The sequence below is a fragment of the Cygnus atratus genome, chromosome 6 (genome assembly GCF_013377495.2).
Source record: "Cygnus atratus isolate AKBS03 ecotype Queensland, Australia chromosome 6, CAtr_DNAZoo_HiC_assembly, whole genome shotgun sequence".
Taxonomy (NCBI): Eukaryota; Metazoa; Chordata; class Aves; order Anseriformes; family Anatidae; genus Cygnus; species Cygnus atratus.
In genome coordinates this window covers 36,863,168-36,889,928 of record NC_066367.1, presented here as the reverse complement: position 1 = coordinate 36,889,928, position 26,761 = coordinate 36,863,168, and the positions used below count along the sequence as shown (strand labels likewise).

The 26,761-nt window shown below is 39.4% G+C and overlaps 1 long non-coding RNA gene across 3 annotated transcripts; it reads right to left on the bottom strand.

Moving 5' to 3' along the window:
- Positions 1-379: 379 nt before the first annotated feature.
- LOC118252633 (uncharacterized) lies at positions 380-26,325 on the bottom strand. 3 transcript variants are annotated; one of them, XR_004780196.2, is made up of 6 exons: positions 26,209-26,325; positions 24,556-24,722; positions 17,206-17,355; positions 7,016-7,096; positions 3,157-3,305; positions 380-2,036 (listed from the first exon to the last, which is right to left on the bottom strand). It is a non-coding gene; the product is annotated as an uncharacterized LOC118252633 (long non-coding RNA). The 3 variants fall into 3 exon arrangements; XR_004780197.2 differs by lacking the exon at positions 3,157-3,305 and having other exon boundaries at positions 461-2,036; XR_007708509.1 differs by lacking the exons at positions 3,157-3,305; positions 7,016-7,096 and having other exon boundaries at positions 461-2,036.
- Positions 26,326-26,761: the final 436 nt, after the last annotated feature.

Here is a 26,761-nt window from a genome sequence, read left to right as displayed (position 1 = left end):
AATTACACAAAGTTGTTTTTTTTTTTTTAAATCCTTCTATAAAATGCATAATGCCTGATATCTGAGTCACAAGCACAGTTAATGTAATCTAACACATATTGCAGGAACCTACTGCACACAGATATTACCAATTAGCACATGATTTTAACAATCAACATTCATGCAATTAATAGAACACTTCATATTCCTTCTAATTTTGAGCTCTGCATGAGCATATGTTATCATGACGGAATGTGGGATCATTTATTTTTACTGGAAGCAAGGTTCCACATAGAAAGCTGAGATGCTGAAAGTTAGCTTAGAAGTTAAAAAGCCTCAGTTTTGCATTGAGGAATAAATACTTTTCTTCTGCTTTCTAAAAGTTGAGTTGCATCCTTACCTTCTCTTTGATGCTTGCTTTTAATAAACTTCTGAAAGAGAAACTGTGCTCTGATTGCAGCTGGGGAACACAACTGTAAATTAATCAACAAGCAGGTAAACACTCCTCTCTAAAATTGGATAGTACTACATAAACAAGATTCATAAAAAAGAAATAAGCATATTGTCTTCCTTAGATATTTTTTTTTTTACATTTAGCGATTATAGTAGCTGAGCACTTTGTTTTCCTTATTGCATTTGTTGTTATACTTCGCTGTATAATTATTACCCTTATATGACAGGTGAAGAACTAAGGTATATAGAGATTAAAATAGATCTCCACAGTATTTAGGCACCAATTTCCATCAAATTCCATAGGATTAAGGCATTTAATACATTTAGCATCTGGTCCTGCCTCTTTTTCTCACTGCAGAGGAAGCAGGGAGCCTAAGCCCTGTTCCCAGAGTCCCGGTAACTGCTGGCCTACCTGACTTGTCTGTCTGCTTGCTCTGGGGTGTTAATATAAGCAAAAAGCAATAAAAACTTATTTTAATTACTGAAATCATAGATGTGTTACTAGCTTGTTAAGGAGGAGCAATGTTTAGTACGAAGGTGGTTTTTACACATAGGCTGGAAGGAATCACACCGCACTGCTGCGGTAGCTGGAGCTGCTACATTCCCAGTCAATCATCGAGGAGAATAACGTCAAAACACAGAGGTTGTGCAAGCCTTCATTCCAGAACATCCTCACATCTTCAGCTGCCTTCTTATAGAAATGTTGCACGTGTTTCCTACAACTGAAGACATTCCAGCAGGCTTCACAGCCCTCAACAGCTCCTCCTGTGAGTTTTAATACAAGGGTATGCCAAGCCAGTACCACACCATGCTGACCTTCACTTTGTTTAGGAAGTTGCCTGGTCTAATCTTATTTTCCATAGATTCTGGAGAATGCAACTAGTGTTACATGGGTTGGAGTCCTCTTCCACTTGCAACGCAGCAGGAAAGGTAATGCCAGAAGGGGCATCTGACAGAAGAAGTGACCGCGTTCCTGTGAGCTGCATGGTGGCTTCCCACTCCTCTCCTGTCCAACAGACTAGTGACAGTGCTTGACTCCCTTGGGTTTTTGCCCCAGGAGCTGCTCCAAGCCCCTGCGTCAAGAGGCTGTTGATGCAGGGAATTTTCCTCCAGCAGCAGGAACCGAAGCAGCTGCAAGAACTGCAGATGTAGCCTTTAAATCATCATGTCTTTTCCTCTTTCAGGACAAGCTCCTGAGAGAATTTGGTTTACCACACAGCTGATGTGTATTTATGTGTTGCGGAACAGGAGTAAAGTAGTGATTCTCAGGGCATAACTGTATTCTGAAAAATGTCAGAGAAGTTTTCATCCTCCCTTGCACTGTCTCCCCCCTCAAGGTAGCATTCACACAAGCACCTCCTTTTGGGCAGCTGCCGTTTCAAACAAGAATATATCACAGTAATCTACAGGTGGCTAAAGAAAGGAGAGATTTCACCTGTGGCTGCAGCACTCCTACTTATCTCAAGGGCTCTTCAACAAAATTTGGGTAAACAGGGAGGTAAATGCTCTGAACATCAGTATCTGATTGCCTTATTTGTAGGTTTTGAAATAAGTATGTGTTGAAGTCGGTCCAGATTTCCATGATGACAGGGGAGGATACACAACTGTAGAGAGGAAAAAAAAAAAGAAAAGCTTCACATCTCAAATTCAGTTTGCCTGAGGTAACTTCAACGAAGGTAACAGAGCAGCACTAGTGTCACTGACAGAGAGGTAAACTAAGGGTAATGGCTTTTCACACTGACTAAATACATTAGCAATGGCCTTCCTGCCAAAAATAAATAAAATAAAAAAATAATAATTAAAAAATACTTTTTTTTTTTCTGATATCAATAGTAAATATGGTGGTTTTTTTAAGCATTACTTTGCTAAAGGCTTTACTGCACAAAGAATCCAGGGGGAACAGAAAATCATATAATTGTGCAGGTTGGGGAATTCTCTAAAAATACGTAACCATGGCACCCTTGTCATTGCCAATCAAGTAATCTTGATAAAAAGTAAAGTAATTAGCCTTTGAGAAGAGCATAAAGCTAATTAAAAATGACAACTTAGTCATCTCCACAAACAACAGCACAGAATCAAGTCAGTAGTTCTAACTACAACATGATGCAATACCCTGGCCTGCCAAGGGGGCCTTCCTTCAAGCCCATTAAAAGAAACCATGGTTTATAGGATCGAAACTTTGATAACATTTTCCTTTGTTCTAAAATTTGGATTTGCTTCATCTACTGTATGATATGTCTGTTTGCTTTTTTGTCCATTTTACCATTGTTTACTAAGACTTTTGCCATCCATCAGTAATTTTTATAATTTAAATGACATTTAGGAGCATAGAAAGTCATATAAAAAACTATAAAACATGAAGCATAAGCATATTCATTTCATAAAAAACTTACAAGATCACAGAATCACAGAATCGTCTAGGTTGGAAGAGACCTCCAAGATCATCTAGTTCAACCTCTGTCCTAACACTAACAAAACCTCCACTAAACCATATCACTAAGGACTACATCTAAACGTCTTTTAAAGACCTCCAGGGATGGCGACTCAACCACTTCCCTGGGCAGCCCATTCCAATGCCTAACAACCCTTTCAGTAAAGAAGTTCTTCCTAATATCCAACCTAAACCTCCCCTGGCACAACTTGAGCCCATTCCCCCTCGTCCTGTCACGAGGCACGTGGGAGAATAGACCAACCCCCACCTCTCTACAGCCTCCTTTAAGGTACCTATAGAGAGCGATGAGGTCTCCCCTGAGCCTCCTCTTCTCCAGGCTAAACAACCCCAGCTCCCTCAGCCGCTCCTCGTAAGACTTGTTCTCCAGACCCCACACCAGCCTCGTCGCCCTTCTCTGGACTCTCTCGAGCACCTCCACGTCCTTCTTGTAGCGAGAGGCCCAATACAAATACAAAGATACAAATAACAAATTTATTTTCATAACAAAGTTGTTCTTAACAACTTTATAAATAATAACCAATAAAAACCATTTATAAATAATCAAAAAGAAACCACAAATTCTTCATTTATATAGCTATTTGGGGTTCTGTCCTCCCATAGGTGTTAACGGCAATGTTTTAATTAATTTCTTTGGGAACAAGAGTGAATATTTCTTTTGTTGTCATCCAAAAATCCTTGAGGAGGACACATTTTCAGAAAATTTCCACAAATGCCAACACCTTTCATAGCAGATATTTTTACTCATTGCAGGTACAGAAGACAACAAATGTCTGTCTTTTCAAATCACAAAATTCTACTGAATATTTCCTAACATAAACATACATATAATATAAATATATATAATAGCATATATCAACTACAGCTGGTAGTCCACAGTACCATGTTTCTTAAAGCTGAGAGCTCATTTGCTTTGAAGAATTAAGATGTGCTAATCTAAGGTGTACGCAGACATCTTCGTCTCCATGAATCTTTGGTGCAACTCCTGAACACCTACACATAACCTTAAATTTTAAAAGGACCAATCAGTACTGACATGTTCTGGTCAAGTCCAAACAACGATATCTTCAACAGATCCGTCTGAGTGCTGTTGGCACTTCATCCCACTAATATACCTTCTCCAAGCACACAGAGGAAATACGGGTTTGATCTTCAGAATAAGGATTGACTGACAAAGGAAAAGAAGTTTTCATCAGGTTTTTTCCCTAGCCCATGCAATGTTTGACTAAAGTTTAAGTTCTGTATTGCTAGGAGAGACAAGAATAATGATTTAGAGAAGCCCTTAGGCTGCTGAAACATGATGCATAGGAAGCAACCTACAAAACAGAATGATTGTGACTCAGTGTAAGAACTGAAAACTTAAGCTCCTTTGACTTACCATACATATGAATACATAAGTTGGTAAAATAGTTACAGATGTGTAACTAGACCAAATAAAAAGACCTTGTAGCCATACAGAAAATATGTATCTGCTTGTGCTGCACTGCTTCCACTCTTATAAAAGCTTGAAGCAGGAATAAAATGTTTGCTTATATTTTGAACAAATGTTGGATGAAACAAAATTCTGAGCAACCATGAACAAGGTAAAGACCTTGATCCTGCTCTGTAATGAATCGTGAGGCACAGTTCACAAAGGCCAGCTCTGACTTAGGAAAGCAAGTCTCACTAAGCTTCTCTGCAGTCAGTGGAGAGAGAAGATCATCCGTCTTCAGCTGTTGTAAACAGGCATCGTTCCACTCGAATCCATGGACGCAGACCAACATATACAGACTGAATATCTTAGGCTGTGATCCCAAATCTACAGATCTGCACCTCTTAATAATTCTTTGCGTGCCAAGTGTAACGACGTTGGACAACCTTTCTGAGCTTTGATTTGCAAGCTTTTCATTGAAAATATTTGCAGTGTCAAATGGCCCCCCAGATGAGTTCTGTATCAGGAATTTGGTGCAATTTCAGGTGATTCTAGGGTGTTCTTTCAATTCTTTAAAGTGTTTGCTCACATGTATTTGCATTTTATTTATTTATTTATTTTAAAGGAGACAGTGTTTTTTTTTTGTTTTGTTTTATTTTGTTTTTAACATTTGTAAAGGCCCTCAAGGAAACAATATCTTTTCATAAGCCTACTGGACAAGCAGGTGGTTTGGTCTCAGGCTCTTAGTCTTTGGTGTTATAGAACACCAGGGAAGAGAGGAGAAGTGTTGCTTTTCTCTTCATTTTTTGCTTTCCCCAAGCAAAAATTAAATTTTAACAGGGATAAAGTAGTAATCTACAACACCTGCAAAGAGAAAGCATGTACTTGATTTTTTGACATGACTTTTCTTTATTGTGGGTAAGGTGGAGATAGAAATGAGACATTTGTCTAGTAAAGAGAGAAGAAAAGAGTAAAATCTCCACTTGCTCTTGTACCTCTCATCAGACCTACAGGCTCTTAAACTTAATTCCAAGTTTAACCTGGACAAAGAGATGGAAAAAGTACACTGTAGGGAACAAGCCTGCATTGGCAGTGGAGTGGATTCGATGACCTAATAGTTCTTTTTCCATCTCTGATTTCTTTGATACTATTTATAAAAGGGAAGCAAAAATGATGGGCCACTCCAAACAAATTGTTAACATAAAGCAACAGCAAGCATCAGAATTGGCAAATGCCTCTTTAAGACTTAGGCAGCTCATGGAGCCAGGGAGAAGACTAATAATGCACCTCTCTGAAGGTCCTGGGCTATGTTTATTTCCCATATTTATTTAAAAGAAAATCAAAATACTTTTAAGCAAGTCAGCTGGTTCCAAATTTAGGAACAATTGAACAAAGAGGAATCTGCTAATTCCAGATGGAGTGCATATAGTCCCTTGGCACTTATTACTTACCAAATGTTTCGGAAAGCAAACACATGACCTAAAAGATTTTGTGAGTGTGGGGTCCTCAAGAAAGCTCTTAACAAGTCATGTCTTTCTAACCGTATTTACTTTACCCACACACAAAAACCCACTTAGTTTTCTTTCTTTTTTTTTTTTTTGGTAAAAAAAAAAAAAAAAGACAGACAATGCTCCCTTTAAAGACTATTTATGTGCGATTCAGTTATCCCATAAGGCCAGGGGCTCTGTAGGTGTCTCCTCTGAAAGGCTTCAGCTGTGGAGCATCTGCTCCCTGGTCCACCTTTCCCTGCACCGTGGCTGGCGTAGGTGTTTGGTTAATGCAGGAGCCCTCCCACCCAGCGGTGCAGGAAACAGGCACCCATAAGCAGCTCCTTGTCTCAAAGATCCAACATAGGTTTTGTGTTTGTTTTTTCCTACATCCAGTCCTTCTCACGCTCACAGTTGTTGCCCAACATACTGCACATAGGTACTAAGCCACCCTCAAAACACATCCCTAGGCTAACTAGTGTAGGATTGCTAGTACACATTTCATATTCATGTTGTATCTTAATTAAACAGGAAACTGAATCTGATGAATACAACTAGGAATTTCTTAGTGAGTATTATATATCATTATAATAATTGTTTACTCCCCAAATTAACTACTTCAAGAGAAGTATAAAGTAGAAAAAAAAAAAAATTGAGGTCAGTTTGACCAAAAATCAGAAAATCCTGCTGAGAGGCTTCCTTTTCCAGTAGCGCTCCAGCCCCACAGGCACAGTAATGTAACTGAGCAAATGTTGTGTTAGCTCCTGTGGCCTGTGCCCACCAAATCTGCAAAACTTCTGCTGTCTGCATGGGAGGATTCCCTAAAGAGGGTCTGTTCTCTTCTGCTGGTCAGACAAGCCCAGCCCTGCCAAAGGGGCAGAAACAAAGAGAGCAGGTTAGAAAAATGTTTAATAAATATTAGGTTTAATTATCTTTTTTTTTTTTCTATTATTACTTTCAACAACAGAATAATATGTCTTTTCTTAAAAAAGTAAACCCCCTTCCCTGCTCCAAAGGGTGGGGAAAAAAAAGGGCAAAAATAAAACAAATGTTTAAGACAATTAGTTGTGATTAAAAGGGATCAGAAAGAGAAAGGACTTCTCGTGATATTATAAATAAGTTTAATTTAGTTACAGAGTTTGCATGAGTGAGATCTATTTCCCTAAGGCTCCTCGTCATTTTTTTTTTTTTTTTTTACATCTTTTATAAGTTTGTCATTTATTTTAAAAATCTTACCTTCATTTAGTCTGCAACCCTCTTGTTTGGACCTGTATGGATGTCATTTTTTCACAGCTGCAGACTCAGACCAGAAAGAACCTGATGGCAAATGCACTTATATCAGTTCAAGGACCCAAAGCATGAAATTTGCTTGCTGCCAGTGCACACTCGCTCCTTGCTCAGCCGCTCTCCTCTACCCGTGCGCTCTGGCGGTCCCTGACGTTTTAGTACTGCCGGTATTTCTCTGCAAATCCTTAAGCTGCACCAGCTAACTCCACTGAACAAACTATTTTACATTTTTAACTGAAATGCTTTTTGTTTTTATTTTAATGAATCCCCTAACTCCAAGTTTAATTAAACTCATGTTTTTTAATTAATTACCAACAAATGCAAATGAGGGAAACTACACAAACGTATTCACTGTTCACAGATAGATACAGTTGTCTTTGTGCGTTGTTTTTTCTTTTTTTTTTTTTTTTTCTCTTTTTTAATCCTGAAGTGTCAGGATTTTAAAATCTTAAAGTCTTGAGGGTTACAACCCAAAAATTATTTTCATTCGAGGATTTATGAGAATATCTTACAAGTGAATGGCAGGGAGCTCAATTGCTTAAAGGAACATAAAGCAAATTGCAGTTTCATTAGCTTTATCACGTTACTCTAGCTAAATAACAGTAGAAGTCAGCAGAACTAGGCTTCTGTGTACATTATTAGAAGAGAAACATAGAATACAAGAACTTCCCCGTCAGAGGTGTGTACAGTTAATGGCTCTAAACGCTGACAAAAGCAAAAGCAGACTTATTAAGTGCTCTCTCGAGTTCAGCTACAATAGAAATCCTGAAAGGAGGAAACGAGAGTTCAAGCAACAAAACTCAAAGCTCTGAAAGCCAGGAAACACAAATTTAAAGCATGGAATATGCTCATGCTTAAATCTTGGATATCGTAAGTACCTCCAAGTAGTGGTCTCCTGGTACTTGCAAGTGACTATTGCCAGTGCCTGAGGAGAGTGCGCAGGGGAATTACCTTCTTTACAGTATAAGCATCATTATTTTCAGCATGAAATATTTCAAAATCTCATGAAATATTACTCTGATGAGCTGTTCAGAAACATCTTAGGTTCTCTGATGACTTTTTAACTTGCCATAAAAGCATCCTGTCCTGTTTCCAGAGCTAATACATGGGATTATTTAAATCGCTACAGCAAGGAGACAGGAATCTTTATTTCTGTTCTCTTCCTAGGCATAACATGGATGAATATGGTGATGTCTACACGACCCGTTTAGCTCGCTCTTGGAGTTCCAGAATGACTTAAATCTACACACAGAGATCTCAAACTTGCTTAAAACCCAAGCCGGGTGCTTGAGCTCTGGCCCTGCTGGACCACAGCCTGGAGCTCAGCCCAGCATCGTGGCCCTCGGCACCAGGGACAGCAAGCAAAGCCAGCACTGGAGGGCTCTGAGAGAGTCCCCTGGGCACTGTGCTTTCTCTTAAAATCAGCAGATAAGTGCTGTTTTTCCTGCATAGCAGATGAATTTCTTGTGTGCAGCATAGCTCCACACCTATGGAAACCATATTCTGCAAGTGTTTCAATATTTCTTCTTTCCACTTCATTTTATAGCTATTTTTAAATCATTGCAGCGGTTATATTTATATATTCATACATCTCTATGTACACACATACAATACTTCTACTTATCCCTCCTCCATCCCCCTCTCCAAAACATCAAGCCAATTTCTCTACCCTCTACCTTTGGAGGAGGTCAAGTGGCTTCTTGACACTAAAGTATCTTTTCTTCTGTAAAGGCTCTACTATCCCAAAAGATGCAACATGTGAGTGCACACATTTTTGATGCTTCTTTCCCCACCAAGAGAAAAAATAATATCTTAGAGACATGCACATGTATTACAGCTTTGGGGCAAGTGGGAATTTTTCCGACTCTCTGTCCCTCCATATCCCCAGATGAAAAATGAGAATAAGTCACCCTTAACAATCTTATGCAAAAATTTAATTATGGTAAGCTTATCTAATTGACGTATTTTGAGGAGGTTAACTAAAAGATGTCATATGTGCAAAGTTATTTGTTGTGTTTAAAGATACTTGTGCTCCCATCCTTGGGAAAATTCTTCACGTTCCCTGTCCTGTTGCACTTAGAAATGATCCTATCTTGATTGCGTTCCAGTTACCCAGTGTCAAAAATAATCAGGAAGAGGAAAGATAAAGCGCAAGAGCATTCTGTGGAAGGCTGCAATCCCAGCAACAACTCCTTCCCCTGCCTGCCCAGCCTGAACATATGCAATCCTTTGGAAAAAAAATTAAAAAAATAAAAAAGAGCAGATCTGTGTCCACCCAGCTCCTGAGCAGTTCCTGCAATAAGACAGTCTGCAGGCAGCTGCACAAGATCTATAATCACAATTTCAGAGCTTGAGAAAGTCCTTAAAATATCCTACGTCCTCCGGCCAATCTTTTAAAGCACAAGGAAACAAAGCTGCTCCCTGCTTTGCTTTTTCACAGCTTCCTCTCGGCCCGTACGCCGCCGAGCATGAGGCATGGAGCCTCGCACGGGGTGCCCCAAACACTGGGGAACCCGGGCTCCAACCCTGGTGGCCCCCATCAAAACGGGCCCCGGCGAGGAGGGGTTTTCCTTCCCTAAGAAATATTGCAAACAGAAGATTCCCATGTTTGAAAGGTCAGAGGAAAAAATATAATGCACTCATGAAGAGACAACCTCATTAATCCTGTTGTTCTTGGCCCAGTCAATAGAAGAAACATAAATGCTGTCAACACTGCGCTGCTAGATAAAGGATAAAAAGTGGGAATGAAATGTTTTACTGCAAGGACTGTTCTTATAGTTTGAGAACATTTCTGGAAATAACCTGAGCTGAGAAAATGTTTCCTAGGAGGAATACATGCTGTGGGAAACTGTGTGAAAGATAAAGTTTGGTCAGTGACCTTCTCACTATCCTCTAATCACGCAGCACACAGCTCAAAGGAGAGAAAAGAAAAAAAGAAAGAGGGATACTGTGCAGCCAGAGACACTTTACCTTCCCTGCATTACATGAAGTGAAGTGGAAAACACAGAGGTATCATAAATCTCTATTTCATGCTTTCGGATACTGTAGTGAAATAATAATCTATTGTAACTCGCAAGAAAAAAAAATGTTACTTTTGGTTTAGGGCACTTTAATAGCACAGAATGCAATACACCTTCAGTGAGCATAAAAACAAATGACTGGAAGTTGCTAAAAGGGGAACATGCCTTTTCGTCTGTGCAACATTAGGGATGGAGAAAGAGCATCACATTTCTCATCCAAAAGCAGGAATGACAGAAAGAAGGAGGATGCACAGCTACCTCTCCAGTGCAGGCGGCTCCCAGGAATTATCCATGGCAGAAAAGCTCAGATTAAATACTTGCACATTAATGCTTCAGCAGCATTCAGATACTGTCTCTGTACAGACATAGTGAGTAAATATTAGCATATGTGGTTACTCCTGGGAAGATTAGGGAGTCATCAAATACGGCCGTCCCCAGTGCTCTGCATACAGTGAGGGTATTAGAAAACTCCCTTTTTTAGGTATTTGTGGGGAATATCACTTCTTTATTCTTTTCTTTTTCTTTTCATTTAAAATCAAAATTGCTATAATTACTATATCTAAAGATGATCATTTCAGGACTGGTGTTACAGCCACAGAAATGCCATGGCTTTTTTGGTTTATGTATCACGAATCTGAAAAATACAGTGTGGTCCTCCTGAAACGGCATTACTGGGGTAAAGCTATGGAATAAAAGCTGGGTAAATATTTTCCTTGTACTCATCAGTAGCTGGCTGTTGACAAATACACTACCTAGAGTGGTAATGCAGGATAATGCTGTCATTACTGGGGGATAAACACTGCAGTTGCAGTGCATCACTATAGATCTCGCAAAATAGAGTGCTTGGGGAGAATTTGTCCTTGTATAAAACATCTTTCAACTATTTCACCAATCAGCATAGAAATAATTACAGAAGTGAGTGGTGAGCTAGTTTCAACAAAATATAGGAGCAAAATATACACACAATACATAACAAAACAATTTGAACTGCTGAAAGTAGAGATTCCCCACTTTGTTGGTTTTTTTTGTTTGGTTGGTTTTTTTTGAGTCATTAAAATAAAGGGAATGGACTGGACAGAACAAGATTTCTGTCTGTCTTCTTCACTTTCTGGTTTCACATCGGACATAAAACAGAACGGGTGTAATAAGCTATTCTCTTATTTTTCTTCCATCCATCTGGAAACAAGAACTACCAGAAGTCTGACAAGAAAGCCTGATCTCCAGCCAGATTTCTAGAAATGTTAATAAGAGTTCCTTATTCAAAAAGCACCTTCAAAACTTCTGAGGTTCTTTTCCTGATGGTTCAGATGTCTCATCATCTACCACAATTATTTCTGGAAAAGGTCCAAGAGGTGCCCTACAGAATTCTGCTACCACATCTAATGAAGCACACAGCTCTGCATAAATATATAGATACATTATATATAAGCATGATAATGCTGGTGAGTAGAGATTAAGAATAAAACCTTTTGTAAAAACTTCAAGACCAACATAAAAATCATAAGAACACCATGAACATTTCTCTTGTGGGCTTTGCTCAAAATAGTTTTATGGGGAGAGAGTGTTCCCTTTGCTTAGGTACCAGCTCAGAGCTTTCTGGATGCAAACCAGAAAGGTCCCAGAGACACCCTGGTGATGGGGAAGCATCACAAGGGCTTGACTTGCCCTTAGGTGATGTGTCCTATCCATCAGAAGCTGGAGATTGTAATTCGGACAGAACTTGCTGCCCATTGGGCCTCAGGAAAAAACACCGTAGACCCCCCAGGCTCAGACAGACCTCCACCATCAGGCAGCCAGGGCAGTGGTTCCTTGCCTGTGCCTCAACTGGGTGAACTTTACAATGAAGCAGGACCCGTAACTCTGAGCAGTGCCGCATCACAGCAGCGGAGCACCACAAGCAGAATTTCCCTGCTCCATTTTGTGAGGAGCAAGTTAATGGTGCTATCGACATCTTCTGTGATATATGTCCTGTGATCAGTGCAATTACTGCATGTCATCACCACTGTAAATTTACCCAGGCTGAAAACATTTTAAACTTAAACTGCATACTTAAGAACTACTATCCACCTCCTCTTTGTAAATTAGCTATATGATTTATCTGTGGGAACCATTTCAAAAAGTATACATTCAGAAATACATATACCACATGATGTCTTTTCCATATGGCATCTCATAATTATTTTGCTGTGTGTGAACATGATGAAAACAGTTTCATAATTCTCTAAGGGTTAGGGTAAATTATTTCAATTAGACATATTTCAGAGCAAACATTACCTTAGGGTTTATTAATAATAGTACCTGAGAAGGAACAGCTGCCTTTTAAGCAGCAAGAGCTGTCAGCTTCTCACTGCCCCCCCGTAGCACCCCTTTTGTGACTCTAAAAAAATGGCAGATTTTCTCATGCTTTACCTAAACAGAGAACTTGGCAGCAGAGACCTGGTTGTAATCCTCAGCAAGAGAGCTGGTGGGTGGATTTTTTCTCTATAAACTCTTGTATAAACCACACCAGTCTCCTGGTATTTATTTTGTGTAATGTTGGAAATCATACACAGATCCAACAGGCCATGTAAAGGAGTTTTGTAACTTCCTGAAACCCTTTCAGGCGAAATCTTTTCTCCAACAGTGGTCCCAGGTCGTTGGGATATTATCACCATTTTTAAGGGCCAGGTTCCTTGGCTATTTGTAATAACATAACTTTGAAATTAGGAAATGAAAATCTAAATTAGATCAGCTAATTATTAGGAATTATTAATGGAATTATTAAAAAGAAAATTAGCTTGACTGTCAAAGTATACAGACAAATTTGTAAGCACCGTGCTTACAAGCAGCCTGCCTTGCAGTTTTTTTGTGCCCTATTCCTCATCTAGCAGTTTTTATATATTAATACTGTCATATGGCATGCACTGATTTTGAGCTACAGCTTCTGTGACTACGCCTCCCTGCAAGGAATACTTCTATTTTTAAAGACAAATGCCTAAGAATCACTTAGGTGCATCCAAGTCCCTAAAAACCTGAAGTGGAATTGCACTGAGAGCCATGGAAAATCCCTGCCTCTCCTCACCCCACACCACTGGCAAGGGATGAGAGAACTGACCCTGAATACACAGTCATTACAGCTGGGTTGAGAAAAAGGACAGAGTTAAGTCCGTTGGCTGATAAATAATGCAGGTACAATCACAGATAGTATTGGTGTGACTGGCTCCTCATTACAAACTGTGGGCTGGAATAAAATTTGCTGTGGAGCTGTAGGTCTGAGAGTGGGAGGTAGGGGATCAGCCCCCATCAGCTCCTATCCAGGACCACGTATGGAGGAAGGCTGAAGGCACACCATATGGAACAATGAAAACTGAAGCTGAGAGGCCTCTAATAACATCTGTGAAAGAGTTTTAGAATAAATATGCTGAGAAATCAGCTCTCACCTTGACCATTGGTTGTGGCTGTCCCATCCCTAGAAGTGCTCAAGGCCAGGCTGCATGGGGCTTGGAGCAAACTGATCTAGTGGGAGATGTCCCTGCCCGTAACAGGGAGGTTGGAACTGGATAAGCTTTAAGGTCCTTTCCAATCCAAAGTATTATATGATTCTGTGACCCTCAGTCTTTGAATCCTGCAGTCCCTGTGCGCATATGAACTGAGTTAGAGTGGGCTTGTAATTCATTTAGTGTATCACTGCCATCACCTTTAAATATATATGTATATTTATATATAAATAACATGAAAAAAATAGAAAGGGAATGTACATACATACCTAATTGTAAGTATAAAAATATACATATCCATGATTGCTTGAAAGCCAATACGAGGATATCTAGAATGCTTAGTTATCACCTGGCCAAACATGACAGTTCCACTACATCATTATCATACTTTAATCTTTTCATCTAAGCTACAAGAGGAAAAAAGCATTTCCAAATAGAAAAAATGATTGCTAAAAGGCATTCAAGCTATAAAATATTTCCTTTTGGTTCAGGTCCTAGTATTTTTGCCTGGCTCAGGTTCAGGAAGCTCTATAACTTTGCTGAATGATTTCCAAAGGGCCTCTTGCCCACATCTTTGTGCAAGAACATTCACATTTAGCCTTGAAATTGCCACTTAAAAGACATGAAAAACTGTTTGCTTCTCTGTCTACTATGGTGTGTGGATTTGCCTGTGACTTCTCCAGGAGGACCCTCACCTGGTCCCAGCCCCACAAAGACCTTTGATACTGGGTGCTGCAGGCTTAAAGGACAGGACTTTCTCTCCCACCTGCTTGTCCTGCTCCGGTGTGTAGAAACTGATAGAAAGCAAATGACTAAGAACCCTGAGCCTCAGATCCCTTTAATACTTTGGAAAAACAAGCCTTTTTTTCTCACGTTTGGACTTTGAAACTACTATTTCATCGGGGAAGAGCATATTCTCGGTCATGGAGAATTCTAATCTCTTTCTCCTTGTCATGCAAGGAAGAGACTGCTATAACAAGACCTCTAACCTTTGCTTTCTTCTCTACTTAATCCCATTATTTATTCTTTTTTTTTTTTTTTTCATAACCAGACAAACTTCATTACAGTTCAGATGCTTTTATACTTTTCAAAATACCACACTTTGCTGAGTTCAATTTTTTGGACAACTATGCTGAACAAATGAAGCTTACACATCAGTCCTCTCTGCCAGACCTTTCCTTCCTTAACCACGTGAAAATTCACTGGCTTACTTCAATCTAATTCAATAGAGAGATAGAAGCCCTGAAGATAATTAAATTCCTGTAAGTTCTGCAAACATTGGCAGCTGGAGACAGGTAGGAGATTAAAAGGAGTGCCTCTGCTGCAGGCGTCTTTACAAGGCTCTACAGCACCATTTCTCTTGTCTTGGCCTTGGCCAAGAGGCATGTGTAAGGTTCTGCATGGTGCCCAGCCTCTCGTGCAAGCAGAAGTTCAGGGGAAACTGAGGCATTGTTTGTAGGTTCTGTGGAGGGACTGGAGGCAATGCAAGAAGGTGAAGATGTTGGTACCTGGTGGTAGTAGGGAAATGAGGGACCCAAATTCATAGGAAATAAAGCTTCAGAAATTCTGTCTGAGGTAACAATGTTTATATTGCTCTCCTCATTTCTACAACTGCTGATTCTCAAAACCTTGTTTCACCTATTTTTTTACAGGGCAATACAAGAGCAACCAAACTGACATGACTGCCTGATATCCACAGTGGAAAACTTTATACCCAATTCTACACTTGTGCACAAAATTTTGTCATCTGCCTATTGTTTTTGAACCTTAAAGCTTATAGCAGCCATGTAGCAAATGCTTATATCACAATTCATCTGTACTGTAACTTCTTGCATACTGCAGAGCTTGTGCTACTCTTGTACCTGTTCATAGTAATGTTGCACAAGTGACTCGGGTATATATTCGTGCACAACAATTACACACTCCTCTATTGGCAATGGGACTAGGCTAGGAGTCAGGAGACAAACTTCCATCTGTTAGTAAAAGGTTGTGGGACTGCAGAAAGTTGGTGTTGTTTTTTTCCCCCCCCTCTGTCCTTCTTTTTTCCTCTCCCACACTTTGCCTCTTTTATTAGTTCAAGCTAAAAGTCCTTGGGCGGAAAGGCCTTTTTTCACCAGATGTTTGCATGAGCCTAACACATTGGGAGCCCTTTCTTAGTTGAAGTCCAGATGGCCTATTGCAAAGTAGATAATAACAAGACTCTAGCAAACACTGATGTTCTTGTATCTGTATGACAACATCACCTTTGAAATGGGAATACTCATCTGTGTGTGCTGTAAGAATACATTTTCACTTGTGTATTTAGCTGTGATAGGTCCACTAAAATACAAACATAAGATCTTAAAAGTATCTCCATCAAAATTAATGGATAGTCTGACAGAGATCAAATTTGTCTTCTGTGAAGAGATTAATAATCTTAAAGCTCCTGAGCTTTTGCCATGCCTGTCTTGTTTCTGCTCTGCTATACCCAGCCTGCTAACAAAGCATCTCTTCCCTTATTCCATGAGGGAGACCGGACTTCTCATAAACGTTGTCTACCACCCACAAGCCTGGCTCAAGACCCATCTATAAATTTCCTTTGCCTTTTGAAGAGAAGAAATTTTCCTTGACGAAGGTGATTATCAGGTATTAAAGGCTAATCTTATAATAAATTTGTGAATTAGTAAGCCTACTTCTTAACTAGTCAAAAGCAAATCCCTCTTGCTCATACCTTGTTATGTTAGCATTGCATGTTATCATATCACTGGTATTTAATTGTTTGTCAGGGAAAAAAAATCTCAAGCAGAGATATTCACTTGCTGACATGAGCCAGGGTGGTAAGGTTACTCATCGTAATGTGTTTTTCGGATTATTTCATTTAATCCCAATGGGCTTTTATTTTGTGTGTCAATTTGTACAATAAAGTTCTGTTTTATGAGATTGCGTTTGCTTGTATGTTGTCAGTGCACTTAATCAAAATCAGAAATGCTTAATTCTTTCTAAGGTCCTAATTCTGTTCTGCAATAAGTGTTGTGTGCCCTCAGTAAGAGAAAGTCAGTGTAATCTGACACAAATTTCAAAGGCCTCCCTGAAGTGTTTCCCTGCGTGTTGTGTGAAGGGAGGAGGAGGGATATGGTTGAACATCAGCTTTTGAATTGCCCCATTTTGAAGGGAAGGACAATCAGAAACACTTGGACCCACTTCTAATACCCTGCAGTCTGGATGCATGGCTTGATTCAGGTCCATCTGTACCCAAAAGCAGGAATAAATTATGCATGTGAGGGGCTGCAGCAGCCTTCGCATTAAATATTGATCTGCTGGTCCTCTGCCACTCTGCAAGCCCGCGCATCTCCAGATCCACCTGTCTGCACCACGGTGACGGCAGCTCCCTGAGGAGGGGCTTTCACGTTGTGCACACAGCCTATCGTCCAAAATAGGTGGATCTACAGCAAATTTCCTCAGTGTAATTTATTCCACACCCTTGCTAGCATAACAAGTGTTCCTGAGCCTCCATGGATATGTATTCAAGAGGGAGCTGTCTGTCTACATTTCATTTTACATTTCCTTCAGCTAGTTCAGAGATCCATAAGCAAAATCCAGCACCCAGGGACATCTGAGAGGACTTTGAATTCATAAACAATAAATGGTTTACAATCATCCATACCTTAACATTTTCATCTCTGGCAGATAGAGCTTGGATAACTGCTTCTGGGCAACATGCAGACTCTGTGTAATACAGGTTTATTCAACAACACTGAGTACTTTGTTTGACTTAGCTGTTTTTGAGCAGAGGTTGAGGGTGTCAGAAGGTTACCTGAGGGAGAGGAAAGAAAGAAACACATAAAAACCTCCCCAAAGTGAGGACACATGCTGAATGCAGGGTAAGATCTCCATGTCCCCTCTCCCATTGCTGGTCTGGCAGACAAGGCTACCTTTCAGAGAGATGGAGCATACACAGCACCCTATTCAAAGGAGCTACTCAGAGATGTGATCCATTCTCAGGTCTCATGACTGAGAATGAAGCAAAACAAGAAGGTGCGGGGAAGCCCTGGAAACACTGTTTTGTGCCCTGTGGCTGGGCAGAGTGGAGCTGTGGACCACGTGTGCTGCTTAGACCTCCCTACCCTTGCAAAGACCCAAGAGATGGTCAAACCCTCAAGACTTCAAGGGTTGACTCTCCCATTTATCCTGCAACACGACCTGAGCTATGGCCACCAAAGAAATACCCTTTCCTGCTCATTCTGTAGCAGTTCTACTGCTACCATCTCCAGACGTCAGTCCTCAAGGTACATCAGAAAACTTGGAGCAGACCTCTTTTCCAGCCCTCTTGCTTGTCTAATCCACCTATCAATACGTTCTCTGGTAACAGTGATGATATTTGTTTGAGACTATGACTGAATCAGACCTCTGAAGTATAAAAAAGTTTTAAGTAATTTCTCTTACAAGAAATAACTGTGGGTGATTTTCACAGTATTTCTTGGTTATGCCCAGAATTCTATGGTGCAGTGAGTCATTAAAAACATGCCCAATTGTTTGACACTCCAGACATATAGACACACCAGACATATTCAAACAGGCATATGGGTAGCCTGGCCAGAAAGGCTGAAAGGGTGGCATGGTCAGGATCAAGATCTGATAGGCCATTTCATCTAAACACTTCCTGGGTAAGTCACATACTGGAGTTTTTCCACACCTGAAAACATAGAATATTGCTGGAAATCACATAATAAACATTTCCTGTGTGCACATTGAAACCAGATAGTTAAAGCTGAGTTTGTAAGAGTTTTCTATTATAGTTCCATTTTTTTCTGAATTCAACAAAAAACAAAAATGCACAAGATTGCAGAAAACACAGTAAAAATGTAGGAGAATTTTCTTGTTTTCACAAAAAGATTTAGTTTTAGCTTTTGGGAGGAGATTGAGCTCGGCTGACATTTTCGCATAACCAGTACATCCTTTCCTCACTGCTGCACCGATCGAGTTCAAAATAACTGAATAGAAATAACTAGCGGGCCAGTTGTGGATCTGACATTCAGAATTAAGCAGATGGTAAGCACAAAAATACAGTCTGGGTTAAATAGTGACCACATTTGCCAGAAGCACAGACATAGAAACCCTAGCCACATCCAGATCATAGGCGGAGCACATACAGATCTACCAAAACACTAAGAGCAGAATTCAGTATAAATTATTCTGTCTTAATAGTACATGGACATCTGACAGTATTTTTCTTTTATGCACTTTTTCTTCAAAAGGATGGAATTTCACTCTGTGCTGGACACTTTGGCCAAGTGCTTTTTCCCAAATGGATGCAATCCCCTTTCTGATCTGAGTGCCTAACACCAGTCTCCTACCATCTCGTCCAGACACGCTGCCCCACTGCGCTGACGGCTAGGAGGTGATATTTAAAGCAATGCCAATTGAGCACAACAGGGGATAGGAAGAGCAGAAGCAACAGAAGGAGGATTTTGCAAGAGCTTGCTAGGTCATGTTAAACTCCTTCTCTGGCCACATCCAGTGTCCAGCCCGTATGTCTGAAAATCTTGCTTTAAGCCTTTGTTATTTATTTGGAAATTTACTGTGGCTGTGGTTTAACTCTGAATTTCAGAGCTATTCTTTAATTGATATAGTGCACTTCATCCTTCATAAACAGTAATCAAAGGTGCCAATGCCTTGGAGGACAGAGAGGCAGATGATCAATACTAGTGGATGACCAGGTCTCTGTAGGAATGTTACTTACACATCAAAATTTATACTGAAGAAGAGAAAGCAAGTCTGTAAGAGCTGTATTTATTAGTTAAAAGACTCATACCTTTGGCTAAGCATCAGTAAAAGCCTCATAGACAAACTTCTTTGTTTCTAGCAGAAATAAATATTTATTATTGCACTGGGAAAAAATACTCTTACGAAGCCTAACTATTTTAATAAAAAATTGAATATGTTTATTTCTTCCAGACAGGAGATAAAAAGCTGTCAGACAAATAATGGTTTAAATTACAGTGAGATGTTTTCTTTACCTAATCTTTCTTTTTCTTCTTTCCCAAAATCTATGTGACATGGTCAGAATTTTTATTTTTAACAAGAAATGTCAAGGAAACACTTTATAGTAAGTGGCTGTTCATTATTAATTCTTTTGTTATTAAACTTGGGAACATTAATTAACACTAATCGTTTTGGCACTAATATAGATTTCCCACAACAAATTCTTTACACACATATACAGACCCTATAATCTAATCAAGCAATTTTCTCCTACCTATTCAGAAGGGAGAAAAAGAGCAAGATTGTTATTTCCCTTTTTTTTTTTTTTTTTTTTTTTTATTCTGAGAAGGAGGAGGTGCAGGAGAAACTGCTAATGGGACCGTGTAAGAACTATATAAGAAGAGAGAAAAACAATAACTATTGCCACAGACAGTGTATGTTGTACTCAATCAGGAGCTGTATGTTATAAAAGGTAACACTGAAATTCAGTAAGGAGATAGATGTAAGTAGCTCTAAGTATCAAGGAAATGTATGGCTCTGCAAAAGCTGGAATAATAATAAAACTTTGTTTCTTCTTAAGAAAGAAAAAAAAAACTTCTAAAATAATTTAGTAACTAGCATGTTGATTTCTAGTGCAGCTCTGATACAGCCCAAATTTCCAGTGCAGTAGATGAATGTTGCTATGTAGTGAGACAAGTATAACAGAAATTTATCAAAGAATCTTCCTTATAAAGAAGAAATGGAAAGTTTCAAATGCTAATGCAAATTTTGGACAAGCTAATCATGGGAGTATGAGTTGCTCTATAGGATTCTGATATTTTGCATAGTACAAAACTGGGCTGTTGAGCTCTTGTTGAACATGCCACGATCAGATTTACTGATTTTTCATATTGGCAGGTACATTCTTTAAACCACTGCAAATAATTTTGCAAAATAAGGTTGTCATTACTCCTCAGATGCCCTAATTTGAATAAACATGATGAACGAATATACTGTATTTCTCAGAACAAGCAAGCTGCAAGCTCCATCTTAAGCATGGAAGCTGCAGTGTGACTGATTAAGTATGTACACTGCTTGCCAAATCTCTGCAGATCAACACAGGACTTAAATCTCACTTTCACTTTTAGACTTATAATTATTCTCAGAATGAAGTTTCCATAATGAATAGCTAAAACCATTTATTTCAAATATTGATTTACAGCTGGAGGCCTTACATTAATACATGTCTTAGTCACTTTGGGCCTTCACTACTAATCAAGCTCTGTGCAGGTAGAGGAGAGAAAAACTGTGTGATGATACCCTTCAGTGGTACAAGGTCCAGTCAGCACCTTGAAGTCCAAAGTCATTCATCCAAAATCCAGCAGCAAAGCATTACACCCCAATCCAGCAGTTCCTTTCTTATCACTTGGTAGATTTAATGTTAGATTTAATTTCTTTAGACCATCCTTGCAAAACTTGAACAAATTAGATTTTAATTTCTCTCCTCAGGCCTTTTCCCATGCCTTCCCTCTCCAACTCCCATGGTTCCTGTCTCTGAGCTTCAGAAAAAAAAAATAAATCCTTTTAATCCCAAGGACTCAGGTGTCTTTCACTACTCTTTCAAATTATTCTGGAAATGCACATTTTTAACATAAAATTCAACCCTTAAGAAAAGATAGATTTTTAAAATTTTCCTCCAGAAAATCACTGAACTGGCATGACATATCACAGCTTGATCAGTTCTTATATGCTATTTCACATCCTAAATCTAGCTACTGTCCTTACAGATCGCAAACCACTTCTTCTAGTAGGCAGCTCAGAAGTATTTTTAAGGAATCTGCAACCTGGACAGCTGCAGAGATGATGTGCAGGTTCTAGACCATCTATGTGCAATGGTGCATGGATGGACTCAGCTCATACACCTTCCTTAATGAAATCCTTTAAGGAGCAGAAATAACGAGACATGAGGTCTCCATGATCCTCCACAGCAGGTTATACCATTCTTGCTGATGAAAATATTTCAAGATTAGTTTTTCCAGTATTTCAGTACCTTCCATAGGTACAAAGCAATTCTATGGAAAACACCAGCTAAAACGCAGCATGCAAACATTTTGATCTGGCAAAAGCAGGGGCTTTGCTCTTTGCTTACATTAAATATTCACAATGTACTTGGCCAGGCTCTCAGTGAGCATTTCCTGATTTACACCAGGTGAGGATCCAGCCTTTGTAGGTAACGAGCTTTTGAGAAACATTTAGTGTATAAAGAGACCGCATTTTACAGGTGCTGGTGGAATATGCATAAAACCATCAGGAGCACACGTAAATTCCTTGCTGGAAGACCCTGACTACTACAGCTCTGCCTGAAAGTCCAAACAGACCAAAATTGCACTGAGGCGGTGTACCAACATGGTTTCCCATCTGCTCGGTGGATAAATTGCACCAAATTCCCCGCCAGTAACATTCAAGGGCGTATGAAAACGCAGCAGTACGAAAACGCCTCTTTTACATTTCCCTCCATCCGTCCTGCCATGAAGGCAGCCTGCTTTCTCTCAAGGAGCCCCTATGTCTCAAATGAGTGTAATCACACCAGCAATCCTCCAGCACTATGACACGGAATACACAGCACTACCTCACATACATTATTTGATAACGTTTTAGCACTGAACTGCTTTCGGTACCCATCAGCCCATGGGTTTTCCTCCTCCCAAGATGTCACAGAGTTATTGACATTGACAGAACCAGGTTAACAGCGATTAAGGGAACACTACAAATTCCTGCCTCTAGCATGAGTGAATATACAAATGCTTTTTTTCCTTTCTTCCTTCTCTCTCTCTTTTTTTTTTTTTCTTGAGCTTAAAGTTCACAAATTCTGAAAAACAACAGGTTTCAGTACACGTTATTGTAAAACACACTGCAAAGGTGCATAACTTCTTGCACCCTATCTAAGTCCAGTCTGGATTTCTGGATTCAAAAGGGTTTTGTGAAGAGATAAATTCTGCTAATTGATTTTCAGCTGCACAAAAACAGTGTCAGTAGAAAAGTCAAGCTGAGATTGCATAGCACATCTCTGTAATAAGAAAAAAATCCAAATTGCTAAAAATGCAGTTTTCTCTTGTTATGCCAGAACTAGGAAGAGCCACCCTAATCCCAATATTAGCCTAACATATTCTGAAAAAAATACAAGAGACTATCAAAATTTCCAATAGTGCATTTTAGCATTTTCAAGCAATTCATATGTGATTCAGAAGCTTATGGTTACCTTCTGGCAAAAAGAAAAAAAAAAAAACAAACATTTTCAGCTTCTACTATAGAAGAGACAAAATGCCTACGACTTAGAGAACCTGTCAAAAGTTATAAGCATAAACACCACAATTTTGTATCTTCAGGATGAACTTCAAATACACAGAACAGCCCCTGGTTTTAATCTTATTTTTTCCCTTAATAACTGACCTACATAAGAGACCAAATCCTTGATACTTTTTGGCACAATATACATTTCCCTTACGTGTACCGTAGAGTTGTCACTAATTTCCCTAACCAATCATTGCAGAAGACTGAGGACTGGAGCAGTACTGTGGCTGCCGCAGTATTGACAGGGAAAAAAAAAAAAAAAAAAAAAAAAAAAAAGGCCCTCCCCAAAAAAATAAAAAATGAACAACCTGGTGGAGATTTCAATCCATTAGCAGCACTGAGCTTGCCAGTTCTTTACTGCAGCATTTGACAAGGCTCTGAGCCAGAGATTAAGGCACGTCTCCCGAGGAAGGAAAAGAACAGGAGCTTCCACACTTCATTAAGGATAAGTTTTATTTGCAAACTGCCAGCCCACAGAGTGGCACTGACTTTTGGGTCATGGAAAAGGTTGCAGTTGTGCGCTCGAACTGTGCCAAGCTGAGCTAGATAATACCCTTAGAAAAGCAAATCAAAGAAAAAATGATAAGAAAATTAGGGAAATCCATGATCACAAATAAGACTAAAATAGGACTTGAAATGTAGCTTGTGCTCCAGTCAGCTTTTTCCCCCTCAAAACTTGTACTAAAGCAGGACAAGTGCCCAAAACAACAGGGAGCAGTTAACTGCAAAATGTATATTCATGCTGTATTTTTTTCATAATTTAAACATAAGTTCTCAGAATTATTTCACATTGATTTCTTTAACAACGTTAATATCCCTATAGAGTCAAGCCTTATCATTATTTGATCCTTTGCCAAAGACTGTACTGGCATTCCATGACCATATACATTTTTCACTAAGCTATTGTGTGTGTGTTGTTTTTGTTTTGTTTTGTTTTGTTTTGTTTTGTTTCCTGGCTTGTTTTTCAAAATCTGAATAGAAATGCATAGCTTATACAGTTGAAAGTATAAATCATAAATCACTCATCGTAAAGGGCCAATATTGAAGTCTTTATTTGGTATTTGCACTGCCAATTTCCCAATTGTTTTCAAAAGGAGTTGTATTTGAGTAAAGACGTGGATGCCAGTAAAGGTAAGTTACCTCCACTCCAGGAAAAGGGGCTTTAGCAATAATCCTTTGTGTTAGGTACCAGATCTTCTTTACACTAACATCATTAAGATAGTTTGCAGTGAAGGGTTTTCAATAACTAAGAAAAAAAGTGCCCAGAGAAACAATAATGGGAAATTTGCCTAAAATAGGCAAATTATATAGTTGAGATATACATGACCAATTTTCTTCATTTTGAACATGCATATGTGCACTAACAGGGATCATCAACAGACCTTTGAGTTGCTCAGCCTTGGCACCCAGCTGGTATGGTCGCAACCACTATTACAGCTATTGCCCATTGAGTAATCTACTGCAAGCATTTTCCATGCACTCAGAAACTATAGGAAGAAAGAATAAAAAATTACAATGTCTTTTATTGCTTTGGCATATCCACTCTTCTCATATGGATAGATGGTGATAGGAGCTTGATTTGGAAGAGTCTGGATTTGAACAGCTCACAAACAGAAAGGAATTTAAAAAGGAATGGCAGCATGGAAGGCCTACGGCAGATGCTGATGCTAACCTACAACTCTCCCAGCATCATTCACCTCACCTGGCAGCCCTCCTGTGCATCCTGGCACGGGGATGAGGGACCCTGGACATGGTCTTTCCTTCCAGCAGTCTCTCCGCAGCTGGATGAGTGCAGCAAGCGATACTGGCAGAAGTTTAGGTGCAGCTTCATCATAATCTAAGATTATGGCTGTATATCATCTTCAATACCTAAAGCAAAGCAAAGCAATTACATTTTTTCCTTAATCTGTAACTGAACTAAAGCCATTTATGGACATAAAATGCTCCTGCGTTGTTCTCTGCTTTTCTTTATTACCTATTAAAATATGAACTTGATTACATACTGATACACAGAGAAACAAGAATTTTTAAAGTACTGCAAACACATTGATCTCCATGGAATTTCTCTTTCCTTTATTTGTTTAAAAAATGCATGCAGATCTTGCAGTATCCAGTTATATTTGCCATGTCCATGGAACAGTCCATCTTTTTCAACCATGGCTTAGTGGCAGTCCTCCAATGAACTTCCTGATCTTCCATGTTTTTCAGCCCCTAACGAGAATTGGTACCGGTACTTTCAGCCGAACCCAACATGTCATGATGTCATGACAATTATAACTGGCAGCAGAAATGGCACCCCAGTTCAGACTAAACAAAGGTGACAATCTTTAGTAAGCATCATTAATGAGATCAGTAGAAGATTTACTTTGCTCCATTCCCAGAACCATTGTTATGCTCTCCACGGTCACACAGGGAAGAGGAAATCAACAGCTGTAAAGAATTTGTCTTTTTTATCTTGTCCTTTCAGGATAACCAAGTCTGTGGCCTCTGGAGGAACAGTCAAACTATTTGTAAAGCTGAGAGGAAGGCTCAGTTTTGATTCAAGCTTCATGATTAAAATTATCAAAAGAACACAGTATTCATCCAGGGAAGAAGAATGGCATCTCCTCTTAGTCTTATGAGCTGAGAGAGAATCAGTGATTGGGAAAAACAACGAAAACTTACAAGAGAGAACTTTTGAACTGTTAGCCAATTTTGCTTTGTTCCTATAAATTTTCTTCACTTGCCATGTTCCTTTTGCAAGAAAAAAAAAAAAAAGAAAAAAAGAAAAAAAAAACTATAAACATTAGTTAGCTTTGTGGTGAGGTGTTTTTCTGCCAACCTGAGGTTAGAAGTGGAGCTGGGATCCCAAGAGCTAGGCTTTGTATTATAGTATTGTATTTTTGATGCGGTAGTTAAAAGTCAATTACTGTTTCCATTATAAACCCTGTTTTCCAAGGGTTTATACCTCAACCATTTTCGTTTCCATCATGCTGAACTTGGCATACAAACAGTATGGATACACAATTTTTAAATAGACTAGATGAGGTTGGCCCATTTTTAGATACAGAGTAGTCAGAAACTGTTGTCAGTTGATTTTTACTCTTTGATTTTCGCGAACTAAACTATAGCTTCACTTTAAAAACTGGATTACTTCAAGGAATTCTCTCTGTGGTTGGGCCTGATACCTTTTACCACTGCATTAAAAAAAATAATAATAATAGTACAAAAGCCCATTGACAAAATTCTCCCTTTAAGAGCTGATTTTCTATGTGCAATTTCAGAGGCCAGGGCTCCCAAGCCATATGTCCCATTGGAGACCAGAGTGTATCAAGCCACTGATGGTTCAAAAGTGGATTTTAGCCCAGTAACTTACCTCATTTTGGAAAACTAGGGGCAAGGCACCGACTCAAAGGTCAACGTTGTCAGTAATAATCTCTCTGGGGACTTCAGGAAGCTTTGGATCTGACATAGGTGGAGGAACCATCTCACTGGTCTCCCCCCCTTGTGACTCAAGGCTGCTTGTGCCACGCAGGGCAGAGGGAGGGCTGTCTCACAGGCCAGGTGAGAGCCAGAACAGAGCATTCCCTGTGCAAAGACCAAAATCCAGATGGCCACTGCCTATTCGAGCCCTCCATCTGGGGCTGCGTGTCACTCGGTAATTGCACTCAGCAGATGCTAATTGCTTAAAAGCTACTTCAGCTTAGAAAATTCACTTTGCCAAGGCCACAACGAATATTTTCTTTGACTTCAATTTCCATGCATTCCTTCCACCTGAATTTCCTGCATTTTTTCTATTAATTGAAGATAGTTGGAATCACAGAGCAATGACACAAATGTTTCACAATTCAGCTTTACCGGTGGTAGACTGACTCACATTTGGTTCATCCCTGTGAATATCCATTTCTACAGAAAAGGTTTCTTTCTTC